The following is a 24,376-nucleotide window of genomic DNA, read 5'->3' on the forward strand; positions in this document are numbered from 1 at the left end:
GAGGTGGACGCACAGAGCTTGTTCAAGCTGCGTCCGCCATGTTGGCTGAGCAAGCCACTCCCCCGTAAATCTTGTTTTTAACAGGTAGACTCTCACCTGTGTCCACTTCATGGTGGTTTGACTGGGTGTCAAAGAAAACATATGCCTGTATTGATTGAGGACCTTCCTGCAATCAATCTGCTGTTGGTCAGTGAGACTGCCTGCCAAAGCTACACCATCAACTGACCCATCATCAGGTTTCTGGGAGAAGAGATCAGGGAGAGGGTCACTCTCTTCTTCCTGTCCCTTATCAGTTTCCATGAGCAAGCCCATGTCAGCCCTGTCCACAAAAGATGTGAGTCTGTTCACATGGAGCACCATGTGGGGGCTCCTGGGAGTGCCAAGGTCTACCAATTAGGTGACCTCACCTTTCTGCTCAATTATGGTATGGGGTCCACTCCATTTGTCTTGGGAGCTGCTGGGGCCACATGCTCCAACACCCATACCTTGTGCCCTGGCTGGTAAACAGTCTGAACAGCTTTTTGGTCATGCTAAGCTTTTTGTAATTCTTGGCTGGCCTCAAGGTTTTTGCTGACTTTTTCCTGTACTCAGCCATCATGGAGCATACACCAGGTACATAGTCCACTATTTCTTGGTTAGGAGGTTTGAGAGGTAAGTCCCATCCCTCCTTTACCACACACAAGGGACCCCTAACTGGATGCCCAAACAGAAGTTCAAAAGGGCTGTAACCAATCCCCTTCTGTGGGATCTCTTTGTAGCAAAAAGAAAGCAGGGCAAGAGAACATCCCATTTTCGCCAGAGCTTTTCTGGGAGGCCCATGATCATGCCCTTTAGGGTTTTATTAAACCTTTCAACTAACCCATTGCATTGTGGGTGATAGGGTGTGGTGAACTTGTAGATCACTCGACATTCCTTACACATTGAAGTGATATAACTTGATATGAAGTGTGTACCTCTGTCAATTAAAACCTCCTTCGGGAAACACACTCTGGAAAAAATACCCAGAAGTGCCCTCGCCACCACAGGGGCTGTGGTGGTTCTAAGGGGTATTGCCTCTGGATACCTAGTGGCATGGTCCACCACCACTAGAATATAGTTGTGCCCAGATGCAGTTGTAGGGTTCATGGAACCAATTATGTCAATCTCAACCCTCTCAAAGGGAACCCCTACCACTGGTAGTGGTAAGAGGGGGGCCTTTGTGGTACCACCTGACTTATCACTAGCTTGGCAGGTGGTGCAGGTGTGACAAACCTCCTTGGTGTCTCTGACATGTGAGGCCAGTGAAAGTGAGGGTCAAGCCTGTTCCGAGTCTTGCTTTGGTATAGGTGTCCTGCTAAGGGAATGTAATGTGCCAAGGTGAGTAGGAAGCCCCTAAACTTCAGAGGTATGACCAACCTCCTGGTGGCACCAGGCTTGGGGTCTCTACCCTATGAGTAAAGGAGTCCCTCATCCCAATAGATCCTGTGGGATCCACTGACACACCCAGCAGCCTCAGCAGCAGCTTGCTGTTTGAGGGGTTCAAGAGAGGGGTAGGTTTGCTGCTCCAAACTCAGGTCTGCCCTGGAAGGGTCCCCTGTCCCCAAGAGCTCAACCAGATCATGTTCCAGTTACTCTGAGACAGTTCCTTCACAAGGAGTAAGATCATCTCCCTCAAGAGACTGACCCTCACTTTCTGGGGGGAAGACATAGCCGTACCCCTCCTGCTCATTCTTTTGGAAGGCCCCTGGTCCATTGTTCCAGGATGCAGGGCATGTTCAGTGGCTGACAGTTTGGCCTGTGACCTAGTCACAGCCAACACATCTGCAGTGATGCCCAACACGGCTGCATGAGTCCTTAGTTCCACTTCAGCCCAGGCTGAAGTTTCTAAATCATTGCCCATCAAACACTCCACTGGAAGGTCTGAGCTAACCACAACTTTCTTAGGGACAGTTACCCCTCGCCAGCTGAAATTAACAACTGCCAAGGAATGGTCAGCCCTAATATTGTTAGCATTGGTCACTTGGTACATTTCTCCAAGTATGATTTGGTCAGGGGCCACAAGTTCGTCTGTTACCATAGTGACACTTGCACCTGTGTCCCTGTATGCCTTCTCCTTACCATTGATTAAAGGCTGTTGCCCGTATTTGCTCAGGTTACTGGGACTGACAAATAAGGTGGCAATATCCGTGCCACTATCACAGACAAGCACAGCCTGAGCTGCTGGAGTTCTGACTAAGCCAGAACCTACCTCAAAGCCCAAGGTTAACCCTACTAATTCCTTGTTACCTGTACCAACACTTGTACCTGAGCTAGGGGGCGCAGTTGCCTTAGGGACAGTGGTGGTAGGAGGATTTTCCTTGGCTTTGAACAAGTTCCTTTGTACAATGGGTCTTTACTTTACAAAAGTAACACCAAGGTTTCTTTTTGCCTTGTTGGATAGTGACTCCCACCCAGATGCAGGTTTTTGGGGCCCTGATGACCTGAGGTTTTAGAACCCTCCTTCTTTTGGCCACCACCATTGTTCTGGGTTTTCTGCTTCACCCTGGTTCTGACCCACTTATATGCCTTCTTTCCCAATTCTTTGGCAGAAGTCAGATCAGAGTTCAACAGGTACTGATGCAATAACTGATTTTGGCAATTATTAAGGATCTGCTCCCTCATAATCAAATTATACAATCCATCAAAATCATGTACTTTGCTGCCAAGCAACCAGCCTTCCAGAGCCTTAATGGCACTATCCACAAAGTCTACCCAGTCCTGGTTCTCTGCTTTCTGGGTGTCTCTGAACTTAATACTGTACTGTTCAATGGTTAAGCCAAACCCATCAATGAGAGCACTCTTCAGAAGTGAGTAGTTGTCAACATCCTCTTCTCTAACAGTGAGGAGCTTATCTCTCCCTTTGTCAGCAAAGGAGAGCCACAAAATAGCTGTCCACTGCTCATGAGGGACCCTCTGCACGTCACAGGTCCTCTCTAAAGCAGTTATCCATTTATGGATGTCATCCCCAGCATGGCAGGGAAGGACAATCTTACTCAGGTTACTATTATTAAAGGAATGTTCCTTAACTCAAGGGACATTGTTGCTGCCACCATGGGACTCTAGTCCCAACTTTTTTCTAGCTCTCTGGACTTCCAGGGACTCCTTATCAAGGGCCAACTGCTCTTGCCTGAGCCTAAACCTAGCTTTCTCAAGCTCAAGCAGTTGGTATTCCCTATCCAAGGAGTGGGCCCTCTTGGTAGATACAGAGGTCCCTACTGACTGTCCTGAATGATTGGACTCTGCAGAGGGAGATCTAGATCCTCCTTGGTAAACTCTGCACTCTTCCAAGAGGGGGCCCTCAGGGCCTTCTCAATTACCCTCTTGAAGATCTGAGTTATCCAGGTAGGAACCATCAGGTTCCCTCTGGTCAGGGAATGAGTCTAGGTCATAAAAGGTGTCAACTCCTGACCTGTCCTCATTCCTTGTCCCACCCACTCTCTCCTGTTCATCTCCTGTTCATCTAACGAGTGCTCTTCCTAAGGTCAGCTAGAAGTAACATCTCTACTTGGCGTCGAGTGTTGGCAGTTCTCCCTGTCTTAAGCTTCCTAGATGCACGTAGAGCTTTCAATTCCTGGAATGTAAGCTCACTGTACCTAGAAGGCAGAGAGCCACTGGCATCTTCTTCAGCAGACATACTAAGTGTGGTGTGGTGTTGCCCCTACCTAACCTAGTGGGAACTAAACTCTTTTAGGTTGGATAAAGGGTGTGATAAACCCTTGACTTTCCCAACCCTAAGTTCAGTAGAGCTTACTTATTCTAAGCTTGTATTATATGTACCTAGTACTAGTGGTTTTATAGTTAATCAATGCAAAGATTTATCTGGTAAAACAATGCAGGCTTGAATCCCAACCGCTGCACACCAATGTGAGAAGTTGGCCTGGTATATGGTATATGCTGTCCACTAATTAAAGTGGGCACCTTGCACCAGTCCAAACAACCTTTATGGTGATTTAAGAGGTCAAAGATAACCTTAGAAAGCTATTCAAGTTGTAGCTGTGGAGAGCAGCCTTCAGGCTTAGTCTTGAAGGAATGTTAAGCAGCTTGTTTTACCAGAATGCAACCTTATAGTATTGGTTAAATGAAAGGAGAACCACATAGTAGTTATTAAAATAAGTATTTATTAATATAACACTCTCTAGTATGACACACTATCTCCTACACGGAAATAATCACAAAGCACACAATACTTAAGCACAGAAATACAGTAAATAGCACCAATACATAGTGAGCCCCAGAGGGAGACCAAACCATATATTAATAAAGTGATATAAGATCCGCGACTCGAGTCAAGACAGTGTCTAGAGGACGTAGAATTGCTGGGACCTCGAGGAACCACCCAAGGTGAGTGAATAGGGAGCCCACGGAGGACGGGTGCAGTGTGGGAACATGACTGAGTGCTCCGTACAATTCTATGGGAAAGTTGCGGTTGAAGTTTTAGAGTTTAAGAACCCTTCCCAGTGGACTTCGAGGAAACCCCATGGAAGATAGAAGGTTGGAGAGCCACCCCACCCGTGGATACCCAAGTACCAGAGTTACCTATCCCAGGGGAGTCGGGTGCATAGGTCTTAAGTGGTGTCGGCAACAGCTGTTAAAGCCAATGGAGGACTGCGAAGAAGAGCCGCTTCTGGAAGGGAGAAAAGTGTCTGTTGGAATCCATACATGGATTCTGGTTGAAGAGTACCTGGAAGCAGAGGGGACAGAGTCTGGGTCACTGGAGAGTTACCAGGGGCTTGTTAGTCAAATGCCCACAAAAGTCGGGTGCTTCAGGTTGGTTGATGGTGTCCTTGACTCCGCAGCTGCGGGGACCAGGAGACGTCGAAGATGACCAGGAGCCAGATGCGAGCTGTCCCACGAAGGATGTCGAGTGCTGAGGGGTCGGTATCTGGCGGAAGCACCAACAAGCCTCGGCAAAAGCAATCCATGCAGAAGGTCAAGGAAGGGTACGGTGTGGACCAGCAAGGTCCAGGAGACTCACCAATTGCAGATGAGTCAGGATCAGCCTGGCACAACCAGGGGAGCCCAAGAAAAGCAAAGTTGACCCTCAATTGGACACACAGGCCGGAGGCACAGGAGTTGCAAGAGGACCTCGGGCGATTTCACCAAACAACAGCCCACGGAGCACTGGAGGTGAAGATCTCAGTAGGAAATGATGCCAGAGGTTGGAGCTATCAGTAGCCCAATGCACATGCTCAGGAACAGTCAACAAGCACATGCACATGCACTTGCAAATGTACGCGGTGCACAGAGGTTCGGGTATTGCAGCCCCCACAAGGGATTGCGACCGCAACCTTGGTAAGAGGGCATCTTGGGCCTCGAGGGATGTAGAAACCCACATCCTGTGTTGCTGGGGTCTGCGGAGTCCGTAGGAGCTCGGGATCAACAGATCGGTACGTCGTGTTGTGGGGCCTGCGGATGAAGGGGAGTGACTCCTTCACTCAGAGGGAGATTGTCTTCAGTTGTGCTTGATGCTCTACAGGTCCTACACAGATCCTGTACGGGGCACAGACGAAGCAGCAGGCTGAGTGGGAGACAAAGTCGGGCCCAAATGAAGTCCAGCGAAGTTCAAGTGTCCAGACGGTCGAAGTTCAGTGGTTTCTGGTTCACGTAGAATCTAGAGACCTACAGCCAGAAGAGCCCTTAAGTACCCATAGGAAAGGGTTGGACAGATTCAGGGGACCCTCCTAGGGGAGGGTCTGGACAGTGGAGAGGTTACTCCCATGTCTTTTGTCCAGTTTCGTGCCAGAGCGGGAGCCAACGGCTCCCAGAACTGTTTTGAACTGGACTATGCACAGGGACACCAAATGTGTCCCTCATGAAGACTTTCAGGTGCTGGCAAGTGCACCCACCCATCCCCAATACACTAAATCCTGTCTGGAAGGTGGTCACACCTCCCTGTGACAGGATGCCTATTTGTAGTATACTGGTATTTAGTGCATTGCACCATTTCTGCTTCACTGCCTTGCTGCTCAGCCAGTGTGGATGTTCTTGGAATGTTGGTATGTGTGGTGAGGTAATAGAATGCTGGTATGCCTGTGTGTGGAGTGTCAGTTGAGAGGATGGGCTGAGCAGCAAGGAGGCTGCTCCTGGTGGGGCTCTTTCCATGTAATCTACTAATCAATAAATCTTCATGGAAAATCACTTGGACTCGACATCTTGTTGTATACTACATTTGTGGTACCAGGGGTGGGGTGTCTACAGCCTGAAAAGAAGAGGTTGAAGAAACAGGAACCCACAATCAAGCTAAAGGATTTTCTATGTAACTAATGAGGAGCACTTCAACGTAACTGGCACCAACGAGCCCCACCAGTGACCTCCCACCGGTCGCCCTCAACTCCAGAAGTGAGCCAGTTCCTGCCTGCACACAACTAAAGTGTGCCAGTTCCTGCCTGCACACAACTGAAGTGTGCCAGTTCCTGCCTGCACACAACTGAAGTGTGCCAGTTCCTGCCTGCACACAACTGAAGTGTGCCAGTTCCCGCCTGCACACCACTGAAGTGTGCCAGTTCCTGCTTACAGTTCATGCCTGCATGCCAGCTCCTCCCTGGTCTGTTATGAGTACCCAGCTTTGTTTCACAGACATGGAACCTCTCACTACTGCTTTACTGCCTTTGGACACTTCGGGCAACCAGTGCTTTAAACTCCCGCTACCCACCGCACCAGTCTCCTTCGCCCTGCTCCGGTATTCATGTAAAAGACCCCTACGTTGGTGCATGCTGTAACCTGCCGCCCGTTTACTTAATCAGGAGCGTCAGTAAGAGTTATTTGTTTGACAGATCTTCTGTATTTTGCATTCATCGACCACTTTTCTATCCGTAGTCCCAGACATTGGCGGGGAGTTATTTATTTATTTATTCCAACATTGGTTTTTTTTGGTGCGCTTCACTATAGCAGTTTAACCGCCTCTGCCACACTTTCAAATAGTTGCTCGAGCTCAGACAGAGCCTGCTCACGCTCTTACTGTCATTCCTGCTGCCTCGCCACTCCTGCCTTCATGTGTCTGTGACGTTTCTCCTCAGCGACACTGCAGCTGCTCGGCAATCTTTGGAGCACCCTTCTGCCGTGAGCCACCCTTCCTTACGTCATTTTACGTGCCGCCATTTTGCGCTTCCACCGGAACTCTGCACTGCTCCAACTCTGTTGTTCTTGGAATGTTGGTATGTGTGGTGAAGTAATATAATGCTGGTATGGTGTGGAGTGTCAGTTGAGAGGATGGGCTGAGCAGCAAGGAGGCTGCTCCTGGTGGGGCTCTTTTCATGTAATCTACTAATCAATAAATATTCATGGAAAATCACTTGGACTCGAAATCGTGTTGTATACTACACTATTGTCCAGCTTTCCCCTGCTCGAGCTTGGCTCAGCAGCAGGAGGGCAGACATGTGTCTCTGGTCGGCAGCAACCCTTTTGTGCTATCCGGGTCGAGAAGGCTGGGACCAGGAACACCAGGAACCCCACGAAGCACGCTTCTGAGGGGTTGAATCATACCTCCATGTTTGATACAAAACACAACGGGGTTTGTTTCAGCCGTTTTGGAGTTGATCATCACGAGGCTGCGTAATGCCCCTTCATGTTATCCTATGGCTGCATTACTGACAACCCGGGAGAATGGACACCGAGGGCTGCAAGGGTGTCCTGCTCATGCAGAGGCACTCTCTCACTTAGAACCAAGCACCCTGCCCTCAGGATTGTAAAGGTCTGCTAGAGGGGTGACTTATAGATTTTAAGTGCTGTGACCCTCAGATATAGTGAACCTTTATCTTTAGTAAGTGGTGCATGCACCAACTCACACAGGCTGCAATGGCATGCCTGTAGTTCCATTTTGCATGGTTTCTCATGAGTGGTATAATATATGCTGCAGCCCATGGGAGACCTCTGAGGTACCTATGCCCTGGGTACTTGTGTACCATATACTAGGGACTGACACAGGTACCCCAGTATCCAATCTGGAGCGGACCTAAGTACATAGCATAACAGTTTAGGGAAAAAGCAGATAGACTGGGGTCCTGATTAGCAGGATCCCAGTCAGACTAGTCAAAAACAGTATTGCAAAAAGTGGGGGTAACCATAAGAAGAACCTACTTTCCTACAGTAGCCTCCGGTCTTAAAATAAAATTGCGATTCTCCAAATGAAATGCACAAACAATCATGATTTCAATAAAGACATGGAGGCTAACATTATCCTTCCCTTTATAAGAAGTGTAATGTTATTAAGGTAGGTAGAGAATTTTGGATGATTAAACTACAGGAAGTTTCAGGGAGTATGTTTTAAGGAGTTAATTTTGTAATGAGAATATTTTGTACAATTTTGAGGTAGTTTGTCATTTAGATTGTTTTTTCCGGTTAATAAGCTTTTTATTAGAGTCTGTCTGAAAAGAAAAGAAGAAGATGGAAAGGAAGACAATAAGAAAACAAGCATTTGCAATGCAACGGTCTCGCCTTTAGGATCTTAAAAGTATTTAGCCATGTAGCACATTAACCTGGGTGTTATATTAACTCTTCTCATTTAGCCTTACACAACTGCTATAACTGGATAAAAAGAGCATTTGTTCTCAGTGGGGCACCATGGAAAGGGGTTAAGGTAACTGTTAGTCCCAAACTATAAAGTTTTACAAAAATCAACATGCATTGACAAAGCAAATGCATTGACAAAGTCAAAAGGCTGGCAGCATAAAACGGACCAGCTAGCTTTGCAAATGCGCAAAAGTAACAATATCCACCATGGGAGTTTATTTTCTCTGAACAAAACATAGTGTGGCGATACGGTGCCCACTCAGCAAGCTTCACTGCTGTGAAGGGAAACGCCATGTGACTGTTCCCTTCCCTTCTAGGCTGAAAGATCCCTGCAATGCAGGCAGGTATTTCTAAATATAGCAAACGGTCCCCCATGAGGATGATGGAGGACATGAACTGTGACACCTTAGATGCCTAGTGTCTAAATAAAGTGCATAATCCTTTGGGAGGTAGGACAATCAGGATGGTCAGATGTATGGATCTTTGGGGAGGTTTGGTGTCACAGAATGGTAGGAATGAACATTGTGAGGGGATTAACCCACTGAGCTATCTCAAAAAGATTAAAAAGATGCAAATTAAATATATTAACATCATCCGCTTTAAACAGCCATGCTCACACAATGTTAGAATCCGGGTTATCTGGTTGGCAGAGGTAGGTACTTGTGACAAGCAGGGAACCTTTCCTCTAGTCAGGGTAAGGGGTTACACTACTAAAACAACCCCTGCTCACCCTCTAGGTAGCTTGGCGCGAGCGTTATAGGTTAAGCATTTGTGAACACATACAGTAACCAAGTGACAACACTACAAATGGACACCACACAGGTATTTATATTAAAAATAAGGATTCTTTATATAGGATTATCACCAGACCATTAAACTATTAAAAATACACAATACGGTTGCTTAGTTGGTAGAAGATTGCTTAGTTTCTCTTAAGTTCTTAAATGCGACACTTTAAGTCAATGTACCTTAGATGCGACACGCAGGGCAACGAAAGTGTTGCAGCGATGCAGATGCGTTGAAGTTCTTGGTGCAAAAGCAATAAAGACGGGATCTTCCAGATGCGTTACGCTTCTCCGATGTTGCGAGAAGGCTCGACTCGATGCGTCAGCTACAGCGGCGTCACCCTTGACGAGATGCGACGACAGCGGCCTTGGCAGCGGCACTCTTCTCCGACGTTGCGAGACGCTTCCGCTCGATGCGATGCTGCAGCGGCGACACCCCTTCTGCGAGATGCGACGACAGCGGCTCCGACGGCGGCACGCTTCTCCATGGATGCGAGGCGCTTTTCTGGTTGCGGTGCAATGCGACAACTACGATGGCTGCGATGGTGACACGCTTCCTCCTCGATGCGAGACTCTTCTCTCGATGCGGTGCAATGCGACAGCTACGATGGCTGCGATGGCGACACGCTTCTTCGGCGTTGCGAGACACTTCCGGAATGATGCGAGACGCTTCCGCTCGATACGATGCTGCAGCGGCGACACTCTCTGCGAGATGCGACGACAGCGGCTCCGACGGCGGCACGCTTCTCTTCCTTGCGTCGCGCTTCCAGCTCCTTGCGACACGCAGTCCGTCAGAAGGCCCAACAACAGCAGCAGGCACTTCCAAAAGACTCTGGGGAGCTGGGGGTGAAGTCCACTGGTCCTGGGACTTCGTTCAGGGGGCAAGCTCAGTTCAAGCCCTTGGAGATCTTTTTAAAGCACAAGTTGAAGCAAAGTCTTTAGTAGTCTTTCTCCTCTCCTTCAGCAGCAAGGCAACCACTGCAGGCCAATCCCCCAGGTCAGGGACAGTACTCCTCCTACAGCTTTCCCAGTTCCTTCTCCTCTGGCAGAGGTTCTTCTTGTTTCAGCAGGATCTAATTTCTTGGGAGCAGGGTCCCAATACTTATACCCCTAATTCCTTTGTTCCTCTGGGGTTGAGGGGCCTTTGCCCAGTCCAAACCAGTTCTTGAGCACTCTGTTGACATGACTCTGCCTTCCTATTCAGGTTGCAGGGCAGAGCCATCAGCCGCTCTGCAGGAGGTGGAGCCAGCATTGTGGTAGCAGAGCACAACCCTATTCAGAGCCCAGGTGTACTCCTCCCACCCATCTGACTGCCAATCTTCCTATTCATCACCAGGCTACCTAGCCCTGCCCCTCTGGGTTTCCCCAGCCCTGTCACTCACACAACCAGACAGGCAGATACACATCATAGCAGAGGCGGGCTGAAATGGTCAAGCAAGCAAATATCAACTTTCTATAAGTGGTATTTGCAAACCCAGAATATTAAAATAAACTTTACTAAAAGATGTATTTTATTATTCTGAGTTCAGGCATACTAAACTCGAAATTCTACCATGTTCCCTGGGTCTGTTAGGATCATAGAATGTAACAATTCTAACAGCCCATTCTGGCCTATGGAGAACAGGTAGCCTTACAATAGTGAAAAACGAAAATGGCTGTAATTCACTATTAGGACATGCCACACACATCAGGGCTTGTCCTACCTTATGCTTACAATGCACCCTGCCCTTGGGCCTACCATAGGGGTGACTGATATGAAGTTAAGGGAAGGTTTAGGGACTGGCAAGTGTGTGCACTTACCCAGTCAGCATGACAGTACCAGACTGCACGCAGGTTCTGCAATGGCAGACCTTAGATACATTTTACCAGGCCGCTTCTGTGGGTGGCACAACCAGTGCTGCAAGCCCACCAGCAGCATTTGTATTTACAAGCCCTGGCACTCCTGGTGCCCTTTACTGGGGTCTGACAGTAAACCAAATAGGCCAATCATGGAATCCAACCAACATATACATTTTTAAATAGGGAGCACTTGCACTGTGGCACTGGTTGGCAGTGGCACAGTGCTCTGAGCAGCTAACACCAGCAAAACACATGAGGCACAGCGACAAAAAAGTGGAAGGGAGACTCACGCCAAGGTGCCAGGTCTAACACATGTCCCCTCCAGCTGAAAAGTGGGGAGAACTACCCTAACCCAGGGAGTTCCTCATCACTAAGGCGGAATAATCTGGACAGACCGTCAGCATTGGCGTGATCTGCACCAGGGCGATGTTCCACCGTGAAATCCATACCCTGTAGGGAAATGGACCACCTCAACAGCTTTGGATTCTCACCCCTCATATGCATCAACCATCTGAGGGGCCTGTGGTCTGTCTGAACCTGGAAGTGAGACCCAAACAGGTATGGTCTTAGCTTCTTCAGCGCCCAGACCACAGCAAATGCCTCACGCTCAATAGCACTCCATATCTGTTCCCGTGGAAGTAACCTCCTGCTAATAAAGGCTACAGGTTGATCTGGGCCCTCTTCATTAATCTGTGAAAGAACAGCCCCCACACCATGCTCTGAAGCGTCTATCTGAACGATAAACTCTTTGGAGAAGTTGGGAGCCAAAAGCACGGGCGCCGTGCACTTAGCAGTTTTCAGGGCCTCAAAAGATTTCTGACAGGTGTCAGTCCAGATCACCTTCCTGGGCTGCTTCCTTGAAGTCAGCGCTGTCAAGGGGGCAACAATGTTGCCATACCCCTTGACAAACCTCCTGTAGTACCCGGTGAGACCTAGGAAGGCTCTCACCTCCGTCTGGGTTTTGGGCGACTCCCAATTCAGGATGGTTTCTATCTTGGGTTGAAGGGGTGCCACCTGGCCACTCCCAACTTGGTGCCCCAAGTACACCACTGAACCCTGCCCGATCTGGCACTTACTCGCCTTGATCGTGAGGCCTGCCCTCCGCAGCGCCATCAACACTTCCCAGAGGTGGCGCAGGTGTTCCTCCCACGTGGAGCTGAACACTGCAATGTCATCCAGGTAGGCTGCACTGAACGAATCCAGCCCAACCAACACCTGGTTGACCAACCTCTGGAAGGTGGCAGGGGCATTTTTCATCCCAAAGGGCATAACCCGGAACTGGTAATGCCCATCAGGGGTGGAAAATGCTGACCTCTCTTTGGCCCCATCAGTCAAGGCGATCTGCCAATACCCAGACGTTAGATCAAACGTTCTGAGGTAGTGGGCTGCCCCTAGCCGATCTATGAGCTCATCAGCTCTGGGGATGGGGTGTGCGTCAGTCCTGGTGACCGATTTGAGCCCTCTGTAGTTCACACAGAACCGGAGTTCGGGTGTGGCTCCCGGCGCTGCAGCCTTTGGGACCATGACCACTGGGCTGGCCCAAGGACTGCTTGAGGACTCAATTACCCCAAGGGCAAACATCTTGGAGACCTCCTCCTTGATACAGGCCCTTAGCCTGTCAGTCACCCTGTAGGCCTTGTGCCTCACGGGGGTACTATCCCCAGTGTCCACATCATGGACGCACCAATCAGTGACACCGGGAACCAGGGAAAACAGGTCAGAAAATTGTCCCAGCAGCTGGCGACAATCATTCTGTTGCTCAGGGGTCAGGGTGGAAGAGAGGATGACACCATCCACTGACCCATCTTGCTCCTTGACTGACAGGAGGTCAGGAAGAGGCTTGGTCTCCTCCTCCATCCCAGCATCTGTCGCTAAGAGCATGCCCACTTGGGACCTCTCCAAGTGGGGCTTGAGGTGGTTGACATGTAGGACCCTTAAGGGGTTCCTAGGAGACTTCAGGTCCACCAAATAGGTAACCGGACTCTTGCGCTCCACCACCTCAAAGGGACCGGTCCACTTATCCTGGAGCGCACAGGGCTCCACTGGGGCCAAGACCCATACCTTCTGTCCAGGCTGAAGCTCTACCAGAGTGGCATTCTGGTCGTACCACCGCTTCATCTCCTCCTGGCTGGCTTCCAGGTTTGCCTCAGCAAGTTCCCTGAAACGCCTAGTCTGGTTTCTGAAGGCCAGCATGTAACTATATACATTCTGGGGAGGTTTCCTGGGAGATTGCTCCCAGCCTTCCTTGACCAGACTTAGAGGTCCTCTCACTGGGTGTCCGTACAGAAGCTCAAAGGGACTGAACCCTAGAGACTTCTGTGGCACCTCTCTGTAAGCAAAGAGAAGGCATGGTAAGAGGACGTCCCACTTACGCCTCATGGGTCCTTCCAGGCCCATTATCATGCCTTTGAGGGTTCGGTTGAATCTCTCAACCAACCCGTTTTCGTTGGGGTAGTAAGGTGTGGTGAACTTGTAGGTTACACCACACTCTTGCCAAAGGGATTTCATATATTTAGATATGAAATTTGTACCTCGGTCAGACACCACCTCTAGAGGGAATCCCATTCGGGAGAAAATTCCCATCAGCGCACGTCCCACCACGGTTGCCGTCACTGTCCTCAGAGGGATGGCTTCCGGGTACCGGGTGGCATGGTCCACCAGGACCAGGATGAACCTATTGCCCATCGCTGTCCTGGGGTCCAGTGGTCCTACAATGTCAATCCCCACTCGCTGGAATGGGGTACCGACCACAGGGAATGGTTGGAGTGGAGCCTTCTGCTTCCTTCCACTCTTCCCACTTGCCTGGCAAGTTTGGCATGTTCTGCAGTGAGTATCTGAACTACTGCGCATTTGGGGTCAAAAGAAATGGGTGACAAGCCTTTCAAAGGTCTTGTCCTGCCCCAAATGTCCTGCTAAGGGTACATCGTGAGCCAGCCCCAGTAGGAAGGCTCTGAAGCGCTGGGGCTGACACGGGCTGACCCAGGCTCAGCAACCTTAGGCTCAGAATACAGGAGGTCATTCTCCCAGTAAATGAAATGTGTTCCGGACTGATCACCGTTGGCCTGGTCTGCAGCCTGCTGCCGCATACCCACAAGAGAAGGGCATTCTTTCTGCTTCCTGCAGAACTCTTCCCTGGAGGGTCCTCCTTCTTGATGCCAATGGGTCAGCTCAGGCAGGTCCCCCAGTTCAGCTATCTGTTCCCCTGTAGGTTCCAGGGCATCCCCCTCAAGGTCTGCTCCCTCCTGGACCGTGGGAACTTTAGGGGCCGGCTTCCCGCGCCCCCTGCTCCTTCTCTTTAAGGCCGGTCCCTGGGCCTCCCTTTCAGGCTCCAGGACCTCTTGAGTACCTCTACTGGCTGCCATGGACCGTGTGGTGACACACGCCCAATCCGGCATACCCGACATCTCCAGGTGAGCACTCCGCTCCACCTTAGCCCAAGGTGAGCTCTCCAAGTTGTTCCCTAACAGACAGTCTACAGGCATGGCGGGCCTCACAGCTACCTGAAGAGTACCAGAGACCCCCCCCACTGAAAGGGAACCTGAGCCACTGGGCAGTGACTCTCGGTGTTGTCGGCGGCAACAACCGGATAGAATGCTCCTGGGACAACCTGCTCCTGAGACACCAGGTGGCGCTTGACAGCCGTCACACTGGCTCCTGTGTCTCTGAGAGCTTCAACCCTATGGCCATTTATGGTCACCCACTGCCTGTATTTTTTAGTGTTCTCAGGCAGCTGGGTTTGGGGGACCACTTCACGGTCTCCTAATGAGACAAGGGACATCTCTGTGGGACCCCACCCACCTTGGACACCCATCTCTTTCCCCAGGGCTACACTAGTCACCTGCCGGGATGGAGCACCAGTGGGTGCTGGTTTACCAAACAATGGACACTTCACATCAGAGGCAAAATGCCCCATGTTACCACACTTGTAACATCTGATGGGCCACTTCTGAACAGGTGTACCTGTCGGGGCCCCGGTCAGTTTCTGTGGTGGGGGAGGCTCAGAACCTTTCCCTTGGTTCCCTTGGGGATTACTTTGTGGCCTCTTCTGGAACTCCCTCTGTTTACCCTTGTCCCCCCCACTCTTCTGCTGGGGACCCTGCCCACCTTTGGCGGAATATCCCACTTGACCCTTGTGGACCCTGGTACTGACCCAGCGGTCCGCCTCCTCAGCAAGCTTCCTAGGGTTAGTCAGCCTACTATCAATCAGGTGCTGGTGTAGCTCAGGAAATCAATTACCAGACAAGTGCTCCCATGCCATTAAATCAAAAAGCCCTTGAAAATCATTAACTTTGCTACCCTTTACCCAACCATCCAGTGCTCTGCAAAAAAAAGTCACATATTCAACATACGTACTGTTTGGAATCTTGGTGCAACCCCTGAACCTTTGCCTATACAACTCAGGGGTCAACCCATACCTAGACATCAAAGCAGCCTTCATATGGGGATAGGAATTATAATAATCTGAAGTCAAATCCAGCAGTGTATCCCGCCCCTCACTAAGGAACCGTCCCCACAACTCCGCTCCCCAATCTTTCTCAGGGACCCAGTGGGAAGACATGGCTACCTCATAGGCCTTAAACCACTGCCCTATGTCATCATTTAAAAAAAATTCCTTTACTACATCCTTGGGTATGTACACCCTTGACTCCACCTGCACTGACGGTGTGCTGCCACCAGAGGGAGCCTTTCCTAGACTCTGGGCTTTCAGCTCCATCTCCCTCAAAACCTTTTCATGTTCATATTTCAGCTTCTTTTCTTCCAGGGCTAACTTTCTTCTCTGCATTTCCAATTCTAACTGCCCACTTAACTTGAGCTTGGCCAGCTCCAATTCATGCATCCTACACTCTTTTCTATCTGCCAGCTTCTCTGGAGATAGACTGTGGTTAGAAACACTGCTACCAGCAGGGGAAGGGGTTCTCCTTCCACCTAGACCTCCTGGCCCATCTAACTGTTCCTCTGCATTATCATCATCAATGGCATTCCTTGCTTCTACCCAGGCCCTCAGCGCCTTGTAGAACTCTGCCTTGTTTTTACATCCAGTTGTAGAAACTTTAAACTTTTTGCAAAAGGATTTCAGCTGCTTGGCAGTGTAGTTTTCCAATTTCTCTTCTTCCCATTCCAACTCAGTATTCACAGAGACTACGGATGCTGCTTTCTCCACCATGGTTAAGTTTGGCAGTACTCAAAAATAGAAAGTCCCAAAAAGAAATCTACCAACAAGTATTGGTTGCGTTTAAGGTCTGCACTCAGTAAGTAGTGTTCACCAATCACTGTACATGAGTCACAAATGCAAGTCCAGAATCCTCACCGCTGACCACCAATGTTAGAATCCGGGTTCTCTGGTTGGCACAGGTAGGTACTTGTGGCAAGCAGGGAACCTTTCCTCTTGTCAGGGTAAGGGGTTACACTACTAAAACAACCCCTGCTCACCCTGTGGTAAATAATTTAATTACCGGGACTTAATTTGATACAGAAACATAATAAAATAGCTCAGTAAATAAGAGGCAGAATCCGTGGTATTAGAGGTTCGGAATGGGCTTTATTCCAATGGTCGATTATAATCGGTTGCTCCAAGTTCCATCACCACGAAGGTTCAGGAAGTGAAGTACATACGTTATTGACAATCAATTACTTTTATACAATAGGCATTACAGTGAAGCAAATACAAGAGGCGTAACAATTGATAGTGGTGATAATATATTCATACATAGCAAAAATAGGCGTAACTAGGTGTGATTTAAAGAACGTCATCAGATGTGATGTCATAAGAGGGTGGTTACATGAAAGAATTTCGCAATGTCAGCAGAAATACTTGGCAGAAATGCGCGCGCAGCAGCATGACGTGTGATTGACGTGCAACTAGGGGGTGAAGGGGACTTGACATTTAGCTCTACATGTGGCGACAGAAGTCTGGAGGGTCAAGTCAACCTAATCCCAAATCATATCTAACATCCTATGTTTAAAGAACTAAGTTATCCAAAAGAGAGGTCTTCTTAGAGTAGAATCTTATTCTATACTGACTATACTGACTGTTAGTGCGTGTACAAGCGTCTAAGTGTCTACACTAGATGCGTGGGTAGAAATCTTCCATAGTAATAGGGCTATGAATTACTTGTATAAAGACAGAGAAGCCGGGCCTTTGCTCGGAAGCTGGAAGAATGTTTACTTAAACTACTAGACAGGAATGCATCGGGCAGGGAACGGAGCAGATAATTTCGAAGGTGAAATACAGTTTTTGGCAGGCAGCAAGCTGATGTCAGGCTTCGTGAGCCGCGCAGGGAATGAGACAAAGTTCATGGTCACAGATGCAGGCTCAGACTGGAGCTTTCAGAGGTAGAAGGCAAGAAGAGTTTGATGACAGAATCAGGGCCTACTTGCCTGGACTGTAAAATGGCATAAGTGAACCATATAAAGCCGGTGGCCTTTCATACTTAGGAATGGAATATCCGGCCTATTCGTGGCGAATCTGAAAGAGGACAGGTTGACGATGGACGCACATGTGTTTGCGTCTTCATAACTGGAACTGGAGGGAACATACATGTACTTATGATTCATACATGAAACCGTTGGGGTCCAAGATAGGGGACATAACTGATCAGAAAAATCCATATTTCCACATTCCCTCCTTGTCCCCTACTTGCCCGTTAAGAGATATCAATCTTCATCAATCCATTGATCTGTTCATATAGCATCATTTGTTCTTCTTTCTTCTTCCGTGATGATTGAAATCCTGGTGGTGGAATACACGATGTGGCACACAGACCACAGATCGCTGGTCCACATTGTAGACATAGACAGCAACTGAATAGTATGAGAAGGCCAATACCTAGGAAAGATAGGACCTTCCATCCAAAGGTAGATGATACACTCCAAAACCAACCGGACCAAGTCCAGGTACCTGGATTCTGGTGTATCTGGCTTACAATCTTATGAAGGCGAGTTATGGCTTTATATACAGATGGCGAATTTTCTGGTATGAAAATGCAACAGCTTGATCCGATGACCCTACAAGCTCCGCCCCTATCGGCCAGGATGACGTCAAGGACAAGACGATTTTGAAGCACAACAATCCGCATAGCAGACTGCTCTTCTGTTAAATTGCCTAAGGCGGAAATAGTTTCGTTCACTACTGCTTCAAGGGTTCTAGTTAATCTACGTATCAGCTTACTATTAGTAACGGTACCTATATAGGGAAAGAGACCTTTATTGAAATCTGTGTATTTTTCCCATGCTGTTTCAGTGTAATCGACTATCGGGAGATCTCTCCTTACTCTATTATATACTAAATGAGTATTTCTGTGATAATCAGGAGGAGCTAGGAAAACAGGTGGCAAAAGGAATCCAATGTAGCAAGTACCATCCCAATCTAGAGGCAAACGTACATATGCCGTCTGACCACATATGAAATAAGAATGGCGGGAAGCTCTAAATGTAGACTTGCCTTGATCACTAAATTCTACTACAGTGGTGCATTTACTATGGCCCATATTTATGGAACCATTCTTTCTTACACATAATTCACCTTTTACTGGAAATATTGACATAGCGGGCAAAATTGGAGTAGCTTCGGATTCGACATTTAGGATCATAAGATTAAGCGTAAAATTACCTAATCCATACACTTCATTTTCTAGATCAGTTCCTGTTCTCTGGGGAAGTCCCTCCTTGTTAGGATAGCAGACTTTAAGCAAAACTAAGTTCAAATTTCCCCATACCCAGTTATCTTGATAAACTGCAGAATTCGAATCTAGGGAATTAATTAGACTAAACCATGCTCCACAGGAGCCGTTGTGTGTGAACGGGTATGGAAAGAGAGGTAGAATTCCTTTATAATTCTGATAGGGAGGGAGTCGGCCACATATCCAACAATTTGTAGCATTGCTAACCTGATGGGAATGATGTAACATACTGATAAACGTGTTATTGCGCAGCGCAAATCTATAAGACAACTCAAACGAAGGTAATTCACTAAAAGAATGTTCAGCAGTAACATTGTAAACATGTCTAGAAATAGGATAATATATGTGCAACAATATACTTGCAGTAATTATTAAAAGACTTAAGAAAAACAAAATTAATAACGTCACCATGCAATGACTACGCAGTGATTTACAGTACGCCTGTCGTTTCAACATTTTTCGGGTGCTATCTCTATTCAGGTCCAAGGGATACATGCCAGAGACAATTCAACCGCTTCACCTCGGAGAGGACTTAAACAATCAAATTGCTTGACTGATTGGACCTGAGCTTTAGTTTATAATGTTCGGAATTACTCCTTTCAACAAAAGGAAGTTTTGAGTCAATGGGTGAAGACACACGAGGTGTGGTATTCACATCCGCTGGTAGTCCATGAAATTTCTTGATATGACTTGAATGAATCCAGCCTTTTCTGCCCTCGATCTTCACGGCTGTCCTTGTGGTGAGCAAAACCAGCTGAGGCGACTTCCACCTAGGATCCAGCTGAGTCTTTCGATCAAAGTTCCTCACTAGGACCAGGTCGCCTGGGATTACGTCATGGGGTTTCACCTCAGTGTTATCAGGAAAAGCTGCAGCTACCTGTGAACGACAAGATTGTAGTGCAGACATCAAGGAAGCCAAGTAATCTGTCAGCATATTACAGTCAATATCAGTTATTTTGCGTGGTATAGGCGTCCCCCACATATTTGGTGGTCTGCCGAAGATCACTTCATACGGGGATAGCCCTGTTCGAGAGTGTGCTACCATTCTCATGTAAAAGAGTGCAACTGGTAATGCTACTACCCAGTCAACACCTTTCTCTCTGCATATTTTGGACAATCTGATTTTCAGGATCTGATTATGTCTTTCTACGAGACCTGCTGCCTCGGGGTGTCGGACACAGTGGAATTTCCACTGATAGCCTAACAAAAGTGAAACGTGTTTCATTAATTCGGATGAGAACGGCTGGCCGTTATCTGAGTGAACAACACGTGGTAAACCGTATCGTGGGAAGAATTCTCGAACCAACTGTTTGGCAGTAGTCGGGGCAGTGTAATCTGAAACCGGGTATGCCTCCGTCCAACGGGAAAGAGCACAAACAACTACGAGAACATATTTGAATCCTCTACATCGTTCCATCTGGATATAATCCATCTGGAGGACTTCAAAAGGATGATCAGGAGGCTGAAATCCACCCTGTTCTACGGGAACGCTTTTTCCTGGGTTGAACTGGCAACAGATCATACAGGTACGAACTTTTTGTTTGGCTGCTGCTCGTAAATGTTTATTGAACCAAATGTGTTGAATGCTATCTAGCATAGCTTTTTCTCCTAGATGTGCGGGACTATGTACAGTGTTAATTATAACTTGGACCATTGAATCAGGAAGGAACCACACAGACTTTTCCTTCATCAACCATCCTTGATCCGTTTGGATCCCTCCTAATTCAATCCATTTCTTTATTTCGTCTGGTGTAGCATGTGTCTGTATATCAATTACGTCAAGAGTAGGATCTTTAACCGTCATACAATGTGTTGGCGTCGGGACTATTGTCTTTGTCATGTCGGATGTTTGAGTTTGAGCAGTCTGTTTAGCTGTTCTGTCAGCTAGATCATTGCCTTGAGAAATGATATCAATAACTTTCGTATGAGCTTTACATTTCATAATTGATATTGCAATTGGTAGATGTATTGCATCTAATAAGGCATGAATGAGGGGTCCGTGCTGAATGTGGGCACCGTGAGAAGTTAAATAACCTCTCTCTCGCCACAGCACGCCGAAGTCATGTACAACTCCGAATGCATAACGTGAATCAGTGTATATGTTGACTTTTTTATTTGTGGCTTGAATACAGGCTTGTGTCAGAGCGATGAGCTCTGCGGCTTGAGCTGACAAGGTATTTATGCAATTTGTTTCAATGATTTCAGTATCTGTTGTGACTGCGTAAGCGGCCACTAACTCTCCTGTACTTGTTCTCATACATGAACCGTCTACATACAACGTCAGGTCTGGGTCTGACAATGGGACATCGGTTAAATCTTGTCTGGGTTTCGTCGTGATTGTAATAACTTCAATACAGTCATGGGCTAGTGGGTCTGTTCCGATTACAGGTAAAAGTGTGGCAGGATTTAATGTGTTACAACGTCTGATTTCTACATGTGGCTGAAACAATGTTAATTCGTACCCAGTGAGTCGCGCAATAGTCAAGTGTTGTGTTTGCGTTCTATTTACAAGAACCTCTACTGCATGGGGTACTTGAACTGTCAATGGATGTCCTAACACTATAGCATCGCTTTGTCTGATTGCTAAAGTTGTTGCTGCCACTGATTTTAGGCATGCGGGCAAAGCCTGAGCTACTGGATCTAATGTACTAGAAAAATAAGCACATGGTTTGTGTGCTCCTGCTTGTTCCTGTGTGAGTACTGACAAGGCAGTGCCTTCGCGTTCTGTAACAAAGAGTGTAAACTGTTTACTGTAACATGGTGTTGCTAAAACAGGTGCTTGACATAAGGCTGTCTTTAAGCTTTCAAAAGCTTGTGTATGTTCTTGAGTCCAAGGGAGAACAGTCGATGTGGCTGCCTCCTGTGTTGTCAAATGAATGAGTGGTTTTGCTAGAAATGCATACTGAGGGATCCACTGTCTACAATATGAAGTGAGGCCTATGAAAGCCCGCACCTCCTTTTGTGTCTTGGGTATTGGCATGTTAGCTATTAACTGAATGCGGTCGGGTGTAAGCTGCCTTCCCTCCTTGGACAGCGAGTGTCCAAGATAAACAACTCGCTGGACACAGAATTGCAGCTTAGAAGGGGACACCTTGTGCCCCTTTTCGGCTAGAAATTGTAAGACTGTCAGTGATGCTTTCTCACATTCGGGTTCGCTTCTCGCGGTGATCAGCAGATCATCGACATATTGAAGCAAAGCAGTGTTAACTGGCATGTGGATACTGTCGAGTTCTCGTTTCAGTGCTTGGCTATAGATGCTGGGGCTTTCTGTAAATCCTTGAGGTGCGCGTGAGAATTTAAAGCTACGCCCATTTAAACTAAATCCGAACAAATATTGGCTTTCCGGATCTATTGGGACGCTGAAAAAAGCATTCTTGAGATCAATTACAGTAAAGAATGTTGCTTCGGAATCAATAGCTGTCAGTAATGATGAGATATCTGGGACCACAGGAAATTGTGGCACAATGCATTTGTTTAATTCGCGCAGATCAATAACCAATCGATATACTGGCGGGGCCTTCGGATCTGTTCGTTTAAGAATCGGAATTATCGGTGAATTACATACATTGGAGTCTGTTTCCACAGCTACTCCTTGGGCAATGAGCTCGTCAATGATTTGCAGTAAAGCCACTACAGCATCTGGTGGTAACTTGTATTGTCGCATTCGTGGTAGTACCACTCCTGCCTTTAGTGTGACTCGATATGGTGTAATATTCATGCAACCAACATCAGTAGGGCCTTGTGCCCATAGATGTGTAGGTAAAGTCTGCAATCGGGGATCCATGTCTCTAGACACATAATGACCTTTGAAATCACGTAAAAACAATCTTACTCCTTCCGGAGAACAACATATTATAGCTCCTAGAGCTTTCAGTGTTTTTATACCTAACAAGTTTTCTGGACATGATTTAGTAACCAATAAATCTGTAGTTCGGGTCAAAGGTCCTATCGTAAGTGGAAGAGGTTGTGACACTTCATTAACAATAGGTTTTCCTGAAAAACCAAGGGAAATATTCTGTGAGCCTGAGAGGGGTGCCCCTGGAACTTCACTACGTTTTATGGTTGTTCGACTTGCCCCTGTATCGAGTAAAAATTTTCTGTCTTGGCCTAATAATTCACTATGTACATAAGGTCCTTCTTGGTCTACAGGGACCTCGATAAGGGGTAAGTCAACTTCCCTCTCTAGGCTGGTTCATGCGTATCGTTGATAATCAGGATAGTCATACTGTGCGGTCTGGTACAGTTGTCGTGTCGTGGTTTGTGTGGCAGCAACAGGCAGCGCTGGTGCGGCTGGCACAAACTGTATAGACTGTGGTGGAGCTGGCATGGACTGTGCATGCTGCGGGGCTCCTTGTTCATTCTGATCCTGTCTAGGTGGCCGTGGTCTTTCTTTTGTATTACCTATGGCGATATTATGTTTCAAAACTGGACAATCGTGTACGTAATGACCTGGCTTTTTACAATAGTTGCATATCCCTTTTATAGGTCCTGTTGAATCACCGGAATGTGTCGGACCCTTTTTATGTCCTTCAGCTGGAACTGTCTGGGAGACTAGCATTTTCATTTTCGTGTCTTTCATGCGTTTTTGTTCATGTTCTTGTTCCTCTCTAATTCTATTATGATGGTACTGTAACATTTGTAACATTTGTGATGGAGTGTTACCTTGCCAGGTACTCTCGAATTTTAATACTCTATTCTTCACTTGAGGCAAGGAATTTTCAACTAATTTTGTCACGAACAGATGTGGGTATGATTCGCTACTTGCTTTTATGCCACTATTTATACCAAAACATTTTTCAAATCGGGCATAGAAATCACTAGTGTCTTCATCTTGCTTTTGTTTACAGGCTGAAATTGTACCCCAATCTTCCTTTTTCGTAGTTAATAAGCGTGGCAGTACCTGTACTAGTAAACCTGGTAGTGCTTTAGTTTTATCCCCAAGTCCTGCTCCTGCAGTTCGGGCCTTTTCTTCTGCTTCTAATGCTGACCATTCTATCTTTTGGTCGCCTACCTCCCACTCTTTTTCCCTGAGTTTTTCATAAATGCCAGCAGGCATTAATACCTTTAATATTGTCATAATGTCGGGATAGGTATACTCTCCCATGAGTAACATGTCTTTAATTTCTCGGTGAAAACCTGCTGGGTCTTTGTCATGACTGGGTACCACTTTCTTCATTTCTAACAATTCTATTTTTGATATGGGCGTATATACAAATACACGTTTAAACTCATTGTCCTCGCCTTTTATTGGGTGTACTTCTCGTAAGGGATTCTGTCTGTCCATGTAATACGTGGTTCTTTCCTTGATGGGCAATGAGACATGTTCTGGGCATACAAAAAGAATGTACTGCTTTCTTGATTCTAGTATTTCTTTAATTAACTTAGTACCTGAACCTCTCCATCTATTCTTGAGTAATTCAGTCAGTATTTCAGGTAAAGGACCAGGACCTGAATGCTGACTCTGATATAGTATAAGGAGTTGTTGAATCATATAAATCCCAGCTAAACGCTGTTCATCTGGGGTGAGATTCAAAAATGTGTGTGCTA

This window comes from Triturus cristatus, chromosome 6, assembly GCF_964204655.1.
Source record: "Triturus cristatus chromosome 6, aTriCri1.1, whole genome shotgun sequence".
Classification (NCBI taxonomy): Eukaryota; Metazoa; Chordata; class Amphibia; order Caudata; family Salamandridae; genus Triturus; species Triturus cristatus.